Source organism: Neomonachus schauinslandi, chromosome 4 (assembly GCF_002201575.2).
Source record: "Neomonachus schauinslandi chromosome 4, ASM220157v2, whole genome shotgun sequence".
NCBI lineage: Eukaryota > Metazoa > Chordata > Mammalia > Carnivora > Phocidae > Neomonachus > Neomonachus schauinslandi.
Window position 1 is genome coordinate 61418307 of NC_058406.1, and position 4679 is coordinate 61422985.

General features: G+C 39.0%; 1 pseudogene across 1 annotated transcript; it reads left to right on the top strand.

The window, feature by feature from the left end:
* The first annotated feature begins 372 nt into the window (after positions 1-372).
* LOC110570148 lies at positions 373-4453 on the top strand (annotated as a pseudogene). Its single transcript, XR_002479706.1, has 3 exons — positions 373-1098; positions 1314-2920; positions 3062-4453. The product of XR_002479706.1 is annotated as a matrin-3-like (transcript).
* The last annotated feature ends 226 nt before the right edge of the window (positions 4454-4679 follow it).

Consider the following 4679-nt stretch of genomic DNA (forward strand, 5'->3'; position numbering starts at 1 on the left):
CTGTGAACAGAGCAAGCTTGGAGGGAAGACCAGGAGCTCAGTTTGGAACGTGTTAAGTTTGAAATGTGTATTACTCACATGGAGATGTCAGAGGATACAGGAGTGTAGAATTTGTACGGTTTGGACTGGAGACATAAATTTGGGAGTCAGCAGTAAATAAATAGGGCCAAACAAAGACATTTTCAGATAAATGGCATCTGAATTTACTGGCAATAGTCCTTCATTAAAAGAATTTCAGGAAGCAAGGAAATAATCCCTGAAGAAAACTCTGAGATTTAAGAAAGAATAGGAGGCGGCCGTTGCTGCGGGGGATTGTGGGAGCCTCCGCGTCCCACTCGCTAGGAGAGAGCTACCTCTCCTTTTCCCTCTCCCTTTCCTTAAGAGTTGTCTGCTGGTTCTCAGCTTGAAGAAGATTCTACGGTCCTTATTGATCCTTTTTCTTGGCGTTACCATTTTTTGAAGCAGAGTTAACCTAGTTTGCTAGTTTGAGCTTTCTTTTTGGCCTTCTTTAAAAAAAAATTTTTTTTTAAGTCTATAAACTAGACAAGAGATAGTTCTACAATGTCCAAGTCATTCCAGCAGTCATCTCTCGGTAGGGATTCACAGGGTCATGGGCATGACCTGTCTGCAGCAGGAATAGGCCTTCTTGCTGCTGCTACCCAGTCTTTAAGTATGCCAGCATCTCTTGGAAGGATGAACCAGGGTACTGCACGCCTTGCTAGTTTAATGAATCTTGGAATGAGTTCTTCATTGAATCAACAAGGAGCTCATAGTGCACTCTCTTCTGCTAGTACTTCTTCCCATAATTTGCAGTCTATATTTAACATTGGAAGTAGAGGTCCACTCCCTTTGTCTTCTCAACACCGTGGAGATGCAGACCAGGCCAGTAACATTTTGGCCAGCTTTGGTCTGTCTGCTAGAGACTTAGATGAACTGAGTCGTTATCCAGAGGACAAGATTACTCCTGAGAATTTGCCCCAAATCCTTCTACAGCTTAAAAGGAGGAGAACTGAAGAAGGCCCTACATTGAGTTATGGTAGAGATGGCAGATCTCTACATACCATACAGAGTACCTAGGGATGATTGGGAAGAAAAAAGGCACTTTAGGGCGCCTGGGTGGCTCAGTTGGTTAAGCGACTGCCTTCGGCTCAGGTCATGATCCTGGAGTCCCTGGATCGAGTCCCGCATCGGGCTCTCTGCTCAGCAGGGAGCCTGCTTCTCCCTCTGACCCTCCCCCCTCTCATGTGCTCTCTCTCTCTCTCTCATTCTCTCTGTCTCAAATAAATAAATAAAATCTTTAAAAAAAAAAAAAGGCACTTTAGAAGAGATAGTTTTGATGATCGTGGTCCTAGTCTCAACCCAGTGCTTGATTATGACCATGGAAGTCGTTCTCAAGAATCTGGTTATTATGACAGAATGGATTATGAAAATGACAGATTAAGAGATGGAGAAAGGTGTAGGGATGATTCTTTTTTTGGTGAGACCTCGCATAACTATCATAAATTTGACAGTGAGTATGAGAAAATGGGACGTGGTCCTGGCCCCTTACAAGAGAGATCTCTCTTTGAGAAAAAGAGGGGCGCTCCTCCAAGTAGCAATATTGAAGACTTCCATGGACTCTTACCAAAGGGTTATCCCCATCTGTGCTCTATATGTGATTTGCCAGTTCATTCTAATAAGGAGTGGAGTCAACATATCAATGGAGCAAGTCACAGTCGTCGATGCCAGCTTCTTCTTGAAATCTACCCAGAATGGAATCCTGACAATGATACAGGACACACAATGGGTGATCCATTCATGCTGCAGCAGTCTACAAACCCAGCACCAGGAATTCTGGGACCTCCACCTCCCTCATTTCATCTTGGGGGACCAGCAGTTGGACCAAGAGGAAATCTGGGTGCTGGAAATGGGAACCTGCAAGGACCAAGACACATGCAGAAAGGCAGAGTGGAAACAAGTAGAGTTGTTCACATCATGGATTTTCAGCGAGGGAAAAACTTGAGATATCAACTATTACAGCTGGTGGAACCGTTTGGAGTCATTTCAAATCATCTGATTCTAAATAAAATTAATGAGGCATTTATTGAAATGGCAACTACAGAGGATGCTCAAGCTGCAGTGGATTATTATACAACCACACCAGCATTAGTATTTGGCAAGCCAGTGAGAGTTCATTTATCACAGAAGTATAAAAGAATAAAGAAACCTGAGGGGAAGCCAGACCAGAAGTTTGATCAAAAGCAAGAGCTTGGACGTGTGATACATCTCAGCAATTTACCTCATTCTGGCTATTCTGACAGTGCAGTTCTCAAGCTTGCTGAGCCTTATGGAAAAATAAAAAATTATATACTGATGAGGATGAAAAGTCAGGCCTTTATTGAGATGGAGACCAGGGAAGATGCAATGGCAATGGTTGACCACTGTTTGAAAAAGGCCCTTTGGTTTCAGGGGAGATGTGTGAAAGTAGACTTGTCTGAAAAATATAAAAAATTGGTACTGAGGATTCCCAACAGAGGCATTGACTTACTGAAAAAAAGATAAATCTCGGAAAAGATCTTATTCTCCAGATGGCAAAGAATCTCCAAGCGATAAGAAATTCAAGATTGATGGTTCCCAGAAGACTGAAAGTACAACTGAAGGTAAAGAACAAGAAGAGAAGTCAGGTGAAGATGGTGAAAAAGATACAAAGGATGACCAAGCTGAGTAAGAACCTAACATGCTTCTTGAATCTGAAGATGAGCTACTTGTAGATGAAGAAGCAGCAGCAGCACTGCTAGAAAGTGGCAGTTCAGTGGGAGATGAGACAGATCTTGCTAATTTAGGTGATGTGGCTTCTGATGGGAAAAAGGAACCTTCGGACAAAGCTGTGAAAAAAGACGGAAATGCCAGTGCTTCGGCAGCTGCAAAGAAAAAGCTAAAAAAGCGTCGTTTCCCAGGGAGTATGGAAGGTTTTGTCACTCTAGATGAGGTTGGTGATGAGAAAGATTTGGAACCTCAGAAACTTCGTAAATCGGGCATGGCATTTAAATCTGGTGACAAAAATGATGGTTTGGTTGAAATTAAGGTGGACAAGATCGAGGAACTTGATCAAGAAAACGAAGCAGCGTTGGAAAATGGAATTAAAAATGAGGAAAATATAGAACCAGGCGCTGAACCTGCTCAGAATGCTGATGATCCCAACAAAGATACAAGTGAAAATGCAGACGGCCAAAGTGATGAAAACAAGGAGGACTATACAATCCCAGATGAGTATAGAATTGGACCATATCAGCCCAATGTTCCTGTTGACTATGTGATACCTAAAACAGGGTTTTACTGTAAGCTGTGTTCACTCTTTTATACAAATGAAGAAGTTGCAAAGAATACTCATTGCAGCAGCCTTCCTCATTATCAGAAATTAAAGAAATTTCTTAATAAATTGGCAGAAGAACGCAGGCAGAAGAAGGAAACTTAAGATGTGCAAGAAGCTTAACGATTTCAAAGAAAATAATGGTTCTTTGTTTTTAATGTTAACCTTTTTTAAATATAATACTGATAGTTAGAAGAAAACTATTGTACTCTTTTGTTTTAGTGGAAAAATAATAGATGTCTGTTCATGTGTTAAGTGTTACAGCAAAAATACATATACAGTTAAGTTAATGAAGAATTGTTTTTGTTTTATCAGAATGGTAACAGACCGAAGTACTTTTTAGAGACTGACTCGCTACTTAAGACAACTTACACCACTAAGAAAAAAGATGTAGAATCATTCAGAGAAATGAAATTTAGTTCCAAGCTTCAAAGAAATGTCAAAACTTTTGATTCCATTCAATAAAGAACAAAACCAACTGTATTTTTATTACTTTCATCTGAAACATTCCACATTTTAATCTGAGCCTTGCAGACTTTTCATTTGGAGTTTGAAGCTTTTTGGGTTGCTTTTTATTTGGAGATCTTCATTAATATGAGATTGGCAATTAAAAAGCAGGTGCAGTTTTCTTTTAATGTCATGCTGTTGCTTAGGTAATAAGAAATACTAAGTAATTGGCTTTAGATTTTTGTAATTTTTTCCCCTAAGTTCCTGCTAGATTTCGTATTCTAGTAGTCAATGTATTTTCAGTGAAATGTAAAAATATTCCCGTTCTCTTTGAGCAGTATTAATTTCTTGAGATCTTATTGCTTGTCACTTGAATCCTGTAACTGTCATACATCTGGTATAAGCAACATTTGATTTTTGAAGTGTGTAGACCATCTCTTCATATTTCAAGATGTAATTTTACATTTCTGCATTTTAAAAACAGTTTGGCCATAATCTAGACGCACGCTTCTAATTCATATACCTGCACATGTGACCTTTGTGAACAGAAATTTGCATGTATAATCTGTGTTTACTTGTAACTTTCTGGTAATATACTGCTTATATCTGTGGGTTCAAGTTTCTGAAGTGAATACCAATAAAAAAAAACCTAGGCCATGTTCATTGGTTATACATGTTTGGAATGTTAACCAAAAAAAAAAAAAAAAGAAAGAATAGGAGGCAGTGATACTGGGAAATTTTGCTATAAACAAACATCATCAACATAAAATAATGATAATGATAATAATACGTAATCTCTGGGGTTCAAAATTTAAAATGGCAAAACTAAAATTCTGGACAATAGCATATATAACATAAGAAGATTAATTAGAGTACAAATGTA